This window comes from Ascaphus truei, chromosome 2 (assembly GCF_040206685.1).
Source record: "Ascaphus truei isolate aAscTru1 chromosome 2, aAscTru1.hap1, whole genome shotgun sequence".
Taxonomy (NCBI): domain Eukaryota; kingdom Metazoa; phylum Chordata; class Amphibia; order Anura; family Ascaphidae; genus Ascaphus; species Ascaphus truei.
The window spans coordinates 49195805-49212176 of NC_134484.1; the positions used below are offsets into that span (position 1 = coordinate 49195805).

At 42.4% G+C, this 16372-nt stretch overlaps 1 protein-coding gene and 1 long non-coding RNA gene across 3 annotated transcripts in view; both read left to right on the top strand.

Moving 5' to 3' along the window:
* The window catches only part of EIF3H (eukaryotic translation initiation factor 3 subunit H), a 130389-nt gene that overhangs the window by 86301 nt on the left and 27716 nt on the right, over positions 1-16372 (top strand). The gene's annotated exons all lie outside the window — the stretch shown is intronic.
* Positions 2993-8180, top strand: LOC142488505 (uncharacterized). Its single transcript, XR_012799454.1, has 3 exons — positions 2993-5515; positions 6882-6939; positions 7391-8180. It is a non-coding gene; the product is annotated as an uncharacterized LOC142488505 (long non-coding RNA).

The window sequence follows — 16372 nt, forward strand, 5'->3', positions numbered from 1 at the left end:
AGGTCAAATTCAACTTCTCCCTTTGACTTATGCAGGTCAGTTTGTGGGTGTGTATATGATGCATACAGTGTGTATTTAGATATGGGGGGAGAGATCCTGTCCTACCTATTCTTGAAAGCTTCATTAGTTTTGAGCTTTGATATTAAGCCATCTGGTAATAATGTTACTGCCAGAGCCTCCAATGCATTAACATCCTGTGCTCTGGTATAGTCACCTTCAAATGTTTCCTGGTGTGGGTAGGGCATAAATATCCGAATTGCCACCATATCAAAGCAACCGAAAGATATCAGGTGCTAAATAAAGCATTCATAGAAAATATGCTAATTGTATTCCACACTGTAAAATACAATTATATACTAAAAATAACCAACAGAAGTTTGTCGACGTGTGTGTCATGTCTGGGCCACTTAATACCAGGAATAACAGGGTGTATTGGCCCCATCAAAACAATTGCCAGTCACCCCTGGCTTCCAGAGCTCTGCACTCCATTGTTTTATCTATGAATAACACTTAGGGGCCTATGCAGAGAGCAGCGGTAAGGGGAATAGCGGCATTTTTTGGAGAAAAATGCCTGTAGAAAGGCAGGTACTGGCGAGTTTTAAAAAAAGCGCCATTTTTTTTTATTTGCAAATTTCGCCGCGCGGCTGGAGAGAACCTAAATCTCTCCAGTGTTGAAAACTGCCGTATTCAGAGAGGCGCGATCGCCATCTAGCGGCTGTTCGCGCCAAAAAAATGGCGCGATTTTCAACATTTTGCTTCTCCAAAAAAATTTGGCAAGAAGCTGGAGCTCGGCGGCCGGTGGGGGAGAAAAAAAAACGCGATTTTTTCCCCCACAAGTTTCAACAGCGCGCATATCGCCGGTTGAAACTCTCCATATGCAGACAGGATTCTAAATGCAGTTTTCGGACCTTTCTGCATATGGAGAAAAAAACTCTCCATTAAAGCTACTTTTTATTCCCCTCTCCAATTTTAAATAGCGCTGCTCTCTGCATGAGGCCCTTAGTCCATTAACAACAAATCTACAAATCACTGATTTGTTTCAAAAGGTGGCAAAATGTCACTACAGCTTCTAGCTAGTGAGAACACCTCTTTGTATTGCCTACACACAGCCAGTCTGCAGCAGGTAACTAGATATGTAATTTGAGCGTGTCTTACTTGTGCTTTTCTAAGCAATCCTATATGTTTGCTGGTTTCCAAGCAGGGTGGTTGTCCTTGAAACAGTTGCAGTAATTTCTAGTTACTAGCAAATTGAGCAACAGATAGATAATTGTAGGGATTTATTGTTTGGCTCAAGAAGAATTGGATTGATTTGCTTAAAACAAAAGTGTGAAATAACATTTGCCTACAGCTTGGATAACAAATAGAGCTGTCTTTATTTAAAACTCACTGTGGTATTTCACACTAATTGAAATTGCAGACACCTGTCGCATGCTAAGCAAGGGATGGGTGTAGGAAGGCTGGTGTTTCGCCTCACTCCTGCAGCGCCACAGGCCTCTTTACATTTATGCTGATTATGTAGCCAAAGTCTTTAAAGAGAATTTCTAATCGTAACGTCAATAATCGTTCATTTAACCAGTATGTCATTGCAGAGTAGTTGCTGCGTATCTTAAAATAAAGCGTACTGTCCCCCCTAAATTTGTGTAGTTTTTTTTATATATCAAAAAACTGTTACATACAGTAAGACGTGAAAGATTATATGACGTTTTCAACCAACCCCTTAGGTTTATTTTACATTTATTAATGCTGTGTTCCAAATATATATATTTTAATGTTATATCCCTGACTGTAAGCAGCATTGTACTTGGAATTCTGCTTTCCCTGTTTTGGAGAGTTTACAATATCATTTTGTAGCCTGGGGCACAAGGAAATAGCCCCAGTTTGCATGGTAAATTGACACTAGGACACAATCCTGGTTTGCCATCTTCGAAGGCGGTGTGCTTCAGTGTCAGCCCAAGCATACTGATCCCCACTATATTGTAAAGGAACATGGTTAGGTTTTATGATTTGGAATAGTTTGTAGTCTATAAACCAAGTGTTGCCTATTTTCACAAGTTGGACAGGACTCTTTTCTCTTTGGACAGGTGTGTGTGGTGTGCGCGCTTGTGTACATCAAAGATGGTACTCTATTCCAAGAGAGATTAAGACTACGCAAAAGTAAAATGGGAGGATGAAATTAGACCATTTCATGGAGCAACATGGAGGCTTGCCACTGCAATACCTGGAAAATCCAGCAGCGGTTCGACAAGGGCTGAAGATTAGAGATGGGTGGATATGTATCATTTTTAATATCTGCTTTCGTTTGAAGTATTGCACTTGTACATTTTCAAATGTTGTGCTGCTGTAAAAGTGCTCACTGAATTATTTATTTTGTTGCTATCTCCCATCATTGCAATAGTATGGTTGCAAGTTCATAGTGTTCATTTCCTCTGTTACCTTCCAGACGCAAGTAGAACAAAAACCCAAACTGTCCCAGATCTCAACATTAATGATTTAGCTTTTTTTCTTGTCAGATGCAAGCCTCTTAGTTTGATATTCTAAGTAACCATGCTTGAGTTAGTCAGACATTTAATAATCATAACTAACTGCAATGTTAATTGGTGGTTATTACTACCCTTCACTGTCTGTAAAAAGACATTGACAGATTGTACAAGAACGTTTCACAAGATGAGGAATGGATAAAAAAAATATAGCTGTTTAAGTGCAGTTTGCATACTAAACCTTTGCCATCATATTTGGCATACAGTATGCCTGGTAGATACAGCTATATACAGTTGTGTAATGTAAGATACATACATTATACTGTTCCTGTAGTACAAGAACGTTATCTTACTACATGTTTATTTCCTGAGGTGCAGTGGGATGGTGCATCCTGTCTTCAGTCTCTCTTTAATAACTTTTCTTGGTGATGCGACCGTATAAAACAAATCTATTTTATTTAGTATTTTAAATCTTATTTGTGTATTTTATTTATTTATTTTTGTAATACACAGCTTTTTCTGTGAGAAAGTACTTCTGGTTTCACACAATGATTGATTTCCTATGTTTTAAGGAAGGATTAGTGGGTCACTGGGCCCCATTGCGGCTGTTATTAGGGTTCAGTGCCTTCTAACGCCCTGTAAAACTTCATTGTTTCTCTCATCCTCATTGATGGAAATAGGTGGTAGTGAGAACTGATGGAAACCGTTTATTTCCTAAACACTTCTTTCAGGTGGCTGTTGATTTCAATTACTGGAGAGGACAGATCTTTCACAGCTGTTACCAAATGCAAGCAAAGCTTTCCCCCCTGCTGTGCAGGTCTTTGCATCTCACTAAGCCTGTTATAGTCCTATAGGGGCCTTTAAAACTTTCAGAAATGCAAAACAACTCGTGGGTTTTAACTCCATTTATGCCGGAGAATCGGGTAGCACAATGTCCCACGTGGGTTGGTGCAGTGAGCAGTGCCAAGTGTATGCCGTTCTGGAACCAAATGAGGTAACCTCATCTGTAGCTTTTTACTGAAGAGCATTGAAAAGGTGACGTGTTGCAGGCGAAAATGCTCACTCTTCTTATAAAATCTTGTCCATCTTTTTCCTCATTAGGGAGCATACTGATATGTGCATTCAAGCACATTCTTGTTAAATATACACATTAAGCTTTTCAGTACTACAGAATTGTAACATGCTACAGCTATTTACAATAAAGCATTGTTAAAATTGTCAGCTGTTAGGGCGCAGAACAATCAAATAGTGTTTTTAGGTAAGTAGGAAGACGCAGGAAATGCAAACAGTCACATTTCAAGCACTCAACATATTTTACAAGGCCACAAATCTATTACTCCTATGAGAGAACGAGGCCTAGAGAATCCTAAATAATAGAACTCGGTTCTATAAAAGGATAAGGGAAAACATGCAATGCTAAATACTGTTTGCAGAAACATACAATTACTTTTTAGAATAGTAGGGAAATTCATTTTAATGAAGTGGGCGTCTTTGTGTTTGCGGACTGCGTACTCTGTTGAAAATTACACGTTGCTCTCACAAGCTTGCAAAGAAGGAGTAACACCTGTCCTCATTTACATGTATAGCCATGTATCCCCATGGCTACTAATCTGCCCTGCCTAACACATACGCTCTGTTAGCAGTGCAGGCAGTGTTGGGGTTAATCTGGGTTCCACGGCAGTAAACAACTCCCTTGAGTGACGGGGATGGGCCTAAGGCCTGTGTGCTGCCCTATCAGGGGCTCAGACCTAGGACCCTCCCCCTGGGTAAAAAGGGGCTGCCAAGCTAAATTTACTAGTGTTGTAAGTGTGGAGCCAAAGATCTGGCTACCTTCCTTCCTGTCAGGAAGTGGGATACTACCCCTTACTCCACCAGGGAGTAGGAGAGCAAAGGATAGACCTTTATGGCCTCAAGCCCTGGGGATTGATTCCAGGGACCCCAATAAGAGTGTGTACTCATTGTATGCTGTAATGTACTGTTGTACTATGAAGAATAAAGACCAGTTGCTGCTTTTATACTCCTGCATGTGACTGCAGTTTATCAGGGGAGTGCAAGATGGTATTTCCTGCAGGGACTGCACCCAGCACTGATGGGGCCTGCGGGGAATGTAGGCGCTGCACCCATGTACGAGATGAGAGCTCTATTTCCTGAAAGCCTGTTCGGTTTTCCCCGCAACCATTGGCGGACACTCGGCAATCCTGTAAGCCTCACAGGTACAGCACAACAAGAGTACAGGTAACAGTGAAATCTCCCAGAGGGTGGGGGAACACGTGTTACATTTGGAGGCGCTGCTGAGATAATAATCAGGACCGGCTTTTATGTGTAAAGGGGGGGCAGGTGCAGTGTCCAGGGGACTCAAGCAAGGGTCGAACTTCCCCGCCAGTGTAATTGCAGCCTGTGCTCCCTAATAGGTTCTAGTTCATGCCATCCTAAGGACTGATGTGTAGGGCACCAGGAGGGGGTGCTTTGGGATCCTGGGGACCCAGAAACTTCAGAAGGGGACTACAGCATCACGGTCCAAACGGAGTGTGTTCACAGTGTGACGGGTAGTGTCCGAGGAGGGGCGCTTGATCTGCAGACGGCCTAAACCTCCTTTTGAGGAGCTACAGCCATGCTAATGTGTCCTCCAGAGGACACATTCATATTACTACCCACGGTGCTATCATATCCTGTATACAATTCTCGTTTGTCTCCGTTCCCTCCTGCTGCCTCCCTGACCGGCTGATATCGTGAAACTGTGGGCACCACCGGATGACGTCATTGACGCGCGCCGCACACACAGACGTCACACGCCGAAAGCCAGGAAGTGAGAGCCTGCTTCTCTGCAGTAACAGTCGCGGATCAGACGAACTCACCCGGGCTGCTGTAACCGCGATGCTGGGCTGACGCCATACACCACCACAGCGTTGATCCATGCAGAGAGCAACAAAGGAGAAGTTATAGGTGAAGAAAATCCACCTGCTGACCAGCTTATCCCATCAGCGGCTGATTGGTAACATGTCCATATACATGTACTGCCAGTAACTATTTTATCTGATGTACGTGCAATACTCACCTGTTATATTAATATAATTTTTTATACATACTACACTATGAGGTTTTTTGCGCTGTTTCTTTTGTATTTGGTCCAATAAAATGTATCATACCTCCTACTCCCCGTACTCCCCCTCCCTCCTTTGTTACTACATGGAAGAAAGGATCAACACAGCTACCCACCCTTCTTTGCTCTGTTTTTTTTTTTTTTTTTTCCCAATTGTCTCCTATCTTCCAGCATGTTTTCAATTGCTGTGACTAAGGCCGGGGCCTTAGAGGCTTCAGGAGAGCGGAGGCGCGCTAACGCTGAGGCTCGCCTGCTTAAGTCAGCGCGATTCCACGGACTTGCAGGCGAGCCAGCGTGCGCGAAGGGAGCCGGGGGGAGGTGTTTGGAGGCGGGGCAGTGACGTCGCTGGGCCAATTGCCTGCGACGCACTAACGTCAACGTCACGGCGCCGTGACGTTCGCTGCTTCAGGCTGATTGGATGTTTTCAGCCGACAGCGCGCTGAAAAACAGCTTGGCGCTCGGCTGAAAACTCCAAAGCCTCAGCACGCCTGCGGACGCTCGCGTGAGCCCCCTCTCAAGGCATCCTCAATGAGGATGCAGGGGCTCAGCGCTGAGCATCCGCACTCGGCCATACACGTTTCTATCCCTCACACATAGGATACGTTCTCTTAACCGAAATACAGCCTCTTCTCCTTTGTGCTGTGTGTAAAAGTAAGCATCTTAAAACTAGACTAGAAATGGTCTCCACAGACCTTCCCTGTTCTTAGTACTCCATGGCTATAAAAGTGAACACAAACTGCAGTAGCAGATGTGAGCCTGGAGCTTATTGTACGTCTTACCAGAGATTTCATTATATTTAAGACAGTCTTCTGTTTTGGTTTATATTTCAAAGCCGCACATAATTAGATTTCAGTAGTTTAGCGGGACAGAAAAGATCTGTTCTAGAAGGTGTGCATCGTCTTGACGCTTCCTTTCAATGGTTTACATATCCTATTAAATTGTTGGATTGCAGGTTATTAATATGACATGATTTAAATGTCAAAATTAAGCAAGCTTTGCTTTTAACACCTGAAAACAATCAATGACTTCATTTAAAAGAATATCTTATTTGAAACATAAGCCAAAAATATTGAAAGTATGAATCTGCTATACTCTGCATTTCTCCACCCTCCCTTACATTTATGTGATGTTTGCCCTTTAACTTATAGGGTATAAGAAAATACTAGTCATTGAGTTATGGGTGGTGTTAAAGAAGGATTTATAGAAATTCAACATTTTAAAATGTTATCATTTAAACTTGCAAAGTATTTCAATGATTGTTATTGGTTTGCTGCTTAAATATCTTGAATATATGTTTCTTGTAGTGCCTTTGCTGCGCCTCCAGCAGCATCCTAATGTGTTGAACAGACGGGCACACATTATGTGAGTACCCTCCACTTCAATCCAAAATGTAAAAGTCTTAACCCCGTTCCTGGTTATAAACAACTTTGGCCTCCCTTCTAATCTCTAATCTATGTTTTTCATTGAAAATGTGCATTACGTGCTCTGGTTTTTATGAAAATATGATGGATTTGAGCATGGAAAATTGCAACAATCTTTGCATTTGCGCTTCCGTGTCATTTTATTTTTTTAAGCAGCGCTTGTTTATTTTACCAACAGATATTCTTAAATATATATACGTCCTGCGACAGGTTAACACGTGTGCTTTCCTAGAGTCCTTTACAAAAAGGCGGCATGTCATCATTATTCATTGTCAGCTCGGCCTTCGCCTGCTAAGCAACCAGAAATAATGTCAGGCCTGTGTTTTCTTTCGTGTCCTGGTTGGCTGCATACATATGGCAGTTTCTTTCCTTCCTCTGTCATTCCTATACAGCTGTGCTCTGTGATTCTGCTGTCCGGGAAGACTTGGATCATGGAATGAATTTGACGCTGGGGTGACATGATGTAAGGGATGCTGGTTAACTCTACCCGTGCTGAGCCGCTGATGTATGGCCGTCATGGTTGTTAACCCCATCACTACCAGTGGGACCCACTGCGCACGCGCTGCTGCTTGCTCTGGCAGTGAAGCGATTAACGCCTATGATAATTAATACTAGGGATTGCCACGCTTCAGTCACGGTTTTTGTAAATCTATATTCTGCATTGAGTGTCAATGGAAAATGGATTCGGGGCTAGGTTGGACCAAGGGGGCCTTGAAGCCTCATTAACCATTTGAGTGCCAGACTTCTGGCACTTCGAGATCATATGACCGGTCCTCAGGATGATGGAGCGGAAGAGGAGCCCTTCCATTCACCAGCCGGGCAAGTCGCATTCTGCACAGAGCGGGGTGCCCCATCTCCTCCGGAAAGCAAGCAAATGCCATATGGCGTAGTTACTACGTCTTGGGGCCCCTGGAGTGCCAGACCACCTGACGTGATGGCTGTCATGAGGCATCCAATGGTTTAAGGGGATCCACATGCTATCCAAAACGCCTTGGCATTTCCTGTCACCATGTGTCCTGTGCACATAGACTAGTCCCAAACGGAGTACACGAACAGCAACGCTAAAATGTACTTTCCCTTTGACCATGATGAAGTATACAAGTGAAAGAAGCGTTGGGGTTGTAGACAAATTCTGGTTTGAAATAAATTTGTGATCCCTTTTACAAAAGGGGGTGCCTGACTGGAGGAAAATAAACTTAGACCTGCATGAATCTGGTTTGACAAAATATATTTTTCACACTCCGGTTCACTTAATAAGGTAGCAATCCCTCAAAGAGCCTGGACGAGTTTAACGTGTATAAAGTGAATAATTTGCCCCCTGAGCATGTCCCATCCACTTGAATGAAGCTGAACTCTTCCCTAGTATTGGAGGAGGCCGCTTTCGAATAGCGGACTACAACCAGAAGTGATGGGCATCTTTCCGGTTTAAGTAAACATAACATCCCTGCAAGCTTTAACCCCAGCATCCACCACATTGTGTGTGTGTGTGTGTGTGTGTGTGTGTGTATAATATATATATCTATATATCTTGCTCTAAACTATAAAGGTTCTACCACAGGATAATGGCTTCCTAGAAAGTTATTGGAATCGCAGAAGAGGGAGGGAAAATATCCTTTTAATGGGTACTCTCCTATCTCATACACAGGGTTGGTGGTGTGTATGTTTATTAATCACATCACATTTTTGGTATATGTTTACCCTTATATCTCTTGCACAGAAACAAGCTGGAGTACCAGGTGGGTTAAAATGTAAGAACAGATCCTTTGACCATATAGTGTATCTGTATGTACATTTAAAAACCTTTTTAATACAAAATATAGTGAAAATTGTACACTCAAACGTTAAAATAACTTAAAAATGCAAATGAGTCTCGAGTGTGTGCGGCTAGCAAATATGTAATATATCAATTACAGTAATGATTACAAAACGTCTCACTATAGAACCGCTGCCTTAAACATAAACTTTGCTTATTGTGCCTAATTTTAACAGAAAAGGCTGATTGCTGTTGCGTTGCCGATTTGTATCTGGCTATTGCAGCTAAACTGGAGAAATAGCAATAGCCAGATACAAATCGGCAGTTTTGTAGTCATCACTGGTATTGGCTTTCATTTTATACCGGACGCAGGGGCAAAATACTGGTCTGTCCGGTTCCAAACCGGACACCTGGCAACCCTATTTACAGCTGTAAAAAGCATTACAGGCATACCCCGCATTAACGTATGCAATGGGTCCAGAGCATGTATGTAAAGCGAAAATGTACTTAAAGTGAAGCACTACCTTTTTCCCACTTATCGATGCTTCGGTACAGATAGGGAGCCAGTATTGCTGTTCAGGACATGCTGACAGGCGCATGCGCGAGGTGTCGTTTGCCTATTGGGCGAGGGGAATCAGAGCATCACTACTACGGTGGTCTGTAGGGCAAAGTGTCCGTACTTGCGAAGCGAGCGTATGGACACGGTATGGTGCTATTGAAAATATGTCCTTACTTGCGAGTGTTTTTAAAGTGAGTGTCCATAAAGCGGGGCATGCCTGTAGTTAATTGTTGGCCAACTCCAATCCTCAAGTGCCAACAGGTCAGGTTTTCCGGATATCCCTGCTTCAGCACTGATTGAGCCACCTGTGCTGAAGTAGGATACCTGAAAACCTGACCTGTTGGTGTTAGCCACTCCTGGATTAGATTAAATTTCCCTGCTAGGATTAGCTGTGGTGTGTCCCTGGCAGCCACAGGAGCACATTCAAATAAAAGAATGAAATAAAAGCACCCAATGTTAGCTTTTTATCTGAACAGCCACAAGTCTATTGCCCTAAGGTTCCAATGCATGTAAGCTTTCCAATGTGTAGGGTTTATCCTCAGTTTCTTTAGCCTGCAAATAGGTAGGAAATCTTAATTGCCAAAGCAGTTTATAATAAAAGATCATGCATTACAGGTATCCAGCAAAGGTGTTAAGTTAACTGTAGCAGTCATATTTTACTCCAATATTACCGCTTCAGTTCTGTGGATGTAGTGAAACCGCCTCATTTACTACTAGGCTGCTATTAAAACCTGTTTAAGGTACAGAAAACAGTCCCTGGGGCTTCTAGACTGCAGAAATTGAAGCCTATATTTACAATGGTCCCACTGCAGGGTATGTGTGATTGTTAGGACTAGAATCTGGCTCTAGGGCACGTCTGCAGAAAGTGCAGTAGCAGTGAGACCGGAACAGATTTAATGTTCAAGAACTATGAACTGTGGCCTGTGCCAGCGACAGTTTCTGCGGGGGTCTTCACTGTCGTGATGAGATTTTAGCAGGTGCATTGAGCACTGTATGCTGAAGCCATTTCTGTGTTCACTGAAGCTTTCACTCCAGATGCTTCAAATATTGGAATGAAGCAGATTAGTCTGTGCAGAAATCTTTTATCCTTAAATATATATATATATATTTATATGCACGCACGCACACAGCGTGACTGCACCTTGCTTGTATATTAAACCACCCAAGCCCTCGGGTGTCATCTTTTTCTCTTAGCAATGTGACATCTCAACTAGCAGTACACAGCTCGTTAGAAAAAAAGGAAAAGGTGGAACGTGTACTGTACATTTTCGGTGGTGGTTTTGATTGCTGCTTGGTATAAAAAAATAATAATCAATATTACCAGCTTATACTGTAGTATTGTAGCTCTTCTGTCCACTGGAATGTAAGGCCTTAACTAACCCTGTACAACGTTCAAATTCAATGCTCTAAAGTGGCAACACCTAGTAACCTACATCAAGATGGATATTTAAATACAGGGTGAAGGACATTTTCTGTAAACCACATTAAAGACGTAATCCAAGTGTCGTGTGTGTGTCTCCTCCCCCCTCCCCCCCCCCCGTCCTTCCCACCCCCATTTATGAACAGGTTTGAAGCAGGGGGTCTCCAGAGCTGAACCCCATTAATTTTCGCCCTGGGACACCTCCCACCCCTGCTTCCGGAGATACTTAACTGCAGAGATATCGGCATTCGCTTCGGGGGTTTCAACTTCCTTGTCACATGGGCCAATAGGGAGCCGCACAGGATGACGTCCCGGACTCCTATTGGCCTGCAGGGCCCGGGAGCTTTGAAAAGCCGACATATAGTAAACCCTGGAGTGGCTACGGGATCCCACTATGGAGGGAAGTATCTCGGGAAGCAGGGGGTCCCCGGAGCTGAAATTAATGGGGTTCAGCTCTAGAGACCGCCTGCTTCAATCCTGTAATAAAAAATAGAGGGGGGAAAAAGGCTTGAATTGCCTCTAAGAATTGTAGTGTTGCAATGGGAGCTCAAAGTGAGAGGTTGTAGTTTCATCACGTAATGGAACAAAAGACTCTTCAGACTTCAATTACATCAACTTTTTGCTGCCACTTTACACCATTATCCGGGTAGATTACTCTGACAAAGCTGCACAATGGCACTAAATCATTGGTACAATAAACAAAGGCCCAAATAGCCCCCACTTCAGTCATCACAACTGTACATTTCCCTTTCTTATTGTGCTCATTAGTTAAACATTTGAAGGTTTGTCAATTAGAAATTTCCCAATAGCTTCTAGTAACCCTGCTTTTTAGTCGGATAATTTGACCTGCTATGTATCGTCCTGCAGGTATAGCATAATGCGATGGTGCAATTTGCCCATTCCTCAGTAACATGGTTACTGCATGTGTGGCTGTGATAGACCGGTCCTGAACTAATTATCCTGAAGCATAAAGTTCAGGCTTGAAACGGCTTCTAAATCTCTGATCAGTGCATATCCTTTGTTTCTTTGAAAACCTTTTGATGACATGATTTTTCTATCCACAAAAGCCCATAAGGCAAAGCTTTGCAAATAATAGATGTTCTTTGTTTGTTACAACTTAATCATCTACAAGCGGCTGCGTCTCTCAAAACGAAGCAACCGGAAAGGTAGCATCCCATTGTCTGTATAGGAATACCTGACATTGGGCAAGGATATGAACTACAGTAGTACTGTATGTATTGACAAAACGGTTAAAGCAGTCACCTCACCAGCTGGTTTTCCCGAGCATCAACAGTCCCAAAAAACAAGGCCATTCATGGCTCCTAAAGCCTGCATTTTCAGTTACACTGTGCCATGCAGTCTACAAAGCTTATTTGTAGTGTTTTTGGGGACCTTTAACCATGTGTCCTGTATGATGATCTCAAGTACCAGTACCTAATAATAGTTTTTAATATATTGCACGACTGTTTCCACAGGTGTGTATATAGAAATAAGTCCTTGTAGGGCTCACATTCCCATTTTTTGGGGACCGGCAGCAACAGCAAATCATGACTTGCTTAAAGAACTGTTACTGGTGTTTGAACCAGGTTCACCTTCAGGAGGTGGATTTCCCAACGATCCACTCGATGATATATGTATCAGACAAAATGTTTAGGATTTGATGCGATACCTGTTGCCTCACTTACAGTATCTAAGCGGTTAAATGAGAATCTGCTTTAGGAATATGTTCAAGTCTGGAGAGCAGGTACACTTTTGCATGGTCTCATCACTGATATAACTACTGTTTATTGATCTTATTCACACACATGGCATATATTTGTTCAATTGGCAATTAACATTTGTTTATCACATTGCTTTGATCTGTTTTTCTGGAATCAAGCCACGAAAACACACTTCAAAATGTAAGATAATGTTTAAGACAGATTTACATTGGACTTTTAACAACCTTAACACCAATAGTGAGATCCTGTGAGCACGTCTAATAATCTAATCAAATTGATCTTAATTTCCTAAATATTTCAAATTTGTAACCTTAATTTTTGAGTTGGGTGGCACAGCAACATATGATTGATTATGTTTATCCGATTAGCAATATAAAAATGGTGCATGTTTTTTAAAATATATTACAAAAATAATTTGAGCTATTTTCTCGTGAATATTTTTTGCAAATTCTATCCAACCCTGACCCATGTGGTGGAAAAAATTCTAATGAAGAATAAACAAAGTTTTATGATGGACCAACAAGAATTTTAAATGTAGTGTACAAGCTTTAAATCTTTTCAAGTGGTTCTTCAAAATGTATGCATTATTTTGTTTATATAGGATAATATATGAAGTACCTGTTTATTATTGTATAATTATGTTTACATAGCATAAATGTTTCAAGATCTATTAATCTTGTAGACTGGCATATAGGATTGCTTTATTGCCCTGGTTTCCCTGATTCATAATAGAACATCCACTAATCATATACCTACATGTAACATCCATTCTCTCCTCTGGGAGATATGGGTGTTGTGGTGCTACCTGTTAGGCTTACAAGAGGCCTAAGCCTCCGTGGCTGGTGCAGCTCCTCCACCCGTGAGGATCCCTGATTTGGCAAAATAGGCCCTCACGGGAAGCGGTATACATCCAATAACCACAATCACAACAAAGTATATACAACCTATTTACTATGGTCCCATAGTCTCAGCAATACAGTTTACACAATCGCAATAACCGTCCCCCAAAGTGCTGAGGGTGCCCTGGGCACCTAAAACCCATTGGTCTGTCCAAATAGTCCCACCCAGATATAGGTGAGGGCAGTGCTACCCTCCCGGTGTGGTGTTGGTGCACGTGGTGGTACCTTTCTGGCTACATGAGTACACATGGGGATTTGTAGACAGGCGGCAAGTGTGGTCCCACAATGCAGGGCCTTCAACACAATACCCTTCTCGCCTTACATCCGGTAGCACAGCGTGAGCGATTCCGCCAGGCCTGGGGAATCCTCCGCTGAGTCATTGGTATACTAAGAGGCGAGTCCCTTACTATGTGCCGACCCTACAATACATTGACTACAGTGTAGGGCATACTATCTGGGGCCTAGGGGAAATGGGTCTGGCCTAGTCCAGAGGGGCTTGACTTGCTCCCCGGACACTACCTCTCCCTTCGCTGGCTCCGTCAGAACTGACCACACCGTCTCCAGTACGCTGAGGAAATCCTGAACGACAGGACCTCCCCTTCCTGCAACGCCAACCTCAAGATGGCCGCTGCCTTACACTGCACAGCTTTACACGTGCATTTCTATTTTATCAGCTGTGATCGGTGTTCCTGATGAATTGAGTGTATGATACGGTCCTCTGATAGGTCATTGAGGCCATCAGCATAGTGTAGGTGTCAATTTCCTGGATGTCTGACAGCAGAATGTCATTCAAAATCCTTAGTTATTAAGAAAAAATAAATTGGTTGTGTAGTCTAGTATTAGATAATATTGGCTTTTTTATTTTGACCATTTTTGCCATTTTTTCATGTATTATGCTTCCCTGGGTTGCTATAGCAATCATTTACGAAGCCACACCACTTCTTCTTTTGGAATAGACTGCCATATTGTGCCCCCTTGGAAGAAAGATCTTCACTGATCGATCATGGGAGAACAGATCGATAAACAGATTAGATGATGATTGCATTGCTGTAAATGTAAGGAACGGCATTTATTAAAATAACAGACAAGAAGAAATCCAGCTTTAATTACTTTGCGGTCAGAATCTTGTTAGAATATCATGGGCCATCAACATACTGACCCTTGTAACATTGATGTAATATCCGAGCACTAAACAGATTAAGTGATTCATCCATGACTGAAGTCAGGTAAAGGCATCTTAAAGCAGCGGTCCATCCTCCTGGATCACTTTGAAATAGAGAAAATTGTCGATTGTTGTGATTCGACCACCCCCTCCCTGGGCCCTACCTGTGGTGCTAAGGCAGGAAACCACCAACGTTGTCCTAAATCAGAAGTTAGGCCCCTCTGGAAGCCTGGTCCATCTTTGGCTATCGCTACTGCCGCGTTGTGACCCGCACCACGGGTAGGGCCGTGGGTGGAGTGTGAGATGCAGGTGAGGGGAGACGTATATTAAACGTGTGGCCCACAAAGAATACCAAATTAATTGACCACCCATGGTCTAATGGAACCCCCACCACAACAGTATTGTTGGCGAGAGAATGCTCTGGCTTCTGCTTTGTAAACCTATCTAGCTTTTGGGATTTGCAAGAATTGTAGCTATGCCTGTGTGGATATGACTGTACAAGTCAAACTGACCCTCCAGAGGACTTGATCAAGGTGCTTTATTACAAAGTCCATTTGAGCTTTGTCAGAGCCTTTTTCAAGACAATCTTTGTAGTAAAGGCCAGTGCCTGTTTCTGCCTTGTATGTGAAAACCCACACTTACTGCATATTATTTGCACTGCATATGTACCATTTGCCATGTTCCCATTTCTTAACCCTTTCTCTGCCATGTAATACAAGGCAGACCAATCTGGCAGCAAAAAGGTTAAACTCCGGGCAGTGCACTTTTAGGTTTAAACTTTCTCTGCAAGAAATCCACTTTTTCCCTTGTTTTCAGTGAATTTGCTCAGATGCATCTGAATGCCTGCAGCAGATGTGCCTCTTATCATTAAAAATGAATTAACCTTACTGCTGATAACTTTGTGTGGGATTGTTTCAGTCTCATAAGTGTCTGTTAGCATTTCCTGAAGCAAAGCGGGAGGAAAAAAAGCAAATATGTTTACGTGGAAGCTTTATTTTTTATTTTTTCCCCCTTTGCATTCTTAAACTGTTCACACAAGCAGGATACATGTGAAATTCAGTTTTGCGATAACCTTGACTTCCTGTGGTCCTTGCGATAATGAGCCGAGTTATCGTTGTACTGTTTTTCTCATTTAAATGACAGTCATTTTAGGGGGATCGTTTCCCCCTGTACATAAATGCACATGCTGCATTGCATAATGATTGCCCATTCACATCCAGGCATTAAAAGCTACTTATCCTAAAAGATGCAAGCTGTGATACTAGATGTAAGGGGGGGGGGGGGGAGTACGTTTTATTGATGCCAACAGTTAAAGGGATAAACGTACTTACGATACAAAATTTGCTCCAATTTTTTTATTTGGCTTCCTCAAACAATTAATGGGGCAGTCCCACGCAGCAGCTTACTTGTTTTGTTTACCTGGTATTGACCTCCTTGGAGAGATGTGATTACTCTTAAAATAGCAATTTGGTATTGTGTGACAATTAAATGTTTGTTTCTTTTCTGCTGAATTCCGCTATATCGGCTATTATCTGTTTGGCCATCGATGGCTAAATCATTACGACTCCCAAACAAAACAAAAAAAAAAAACATTTTAACAGTAGATTTGTGGTTTGACCAGCTCTTATCACCAAAAGATATCAGATAAAGGTTGGGAAAACCTTTTCCAGTATTCACCATAGAAATGTTTGTTTAAAAAAAAAAAAAAAAAAAAATGATAGTGATCAGCTAAATGTATCTGTTACATGCCACTGTCCTTTGTTCACTTTGGCCTTAGGAGAGACTGCTCCTTAAATCAGCGGTGCTCAATTCCAGTCCTCAAGAACTTGTAAGACCATTTCTACCTTGGCTAGGTGCTTT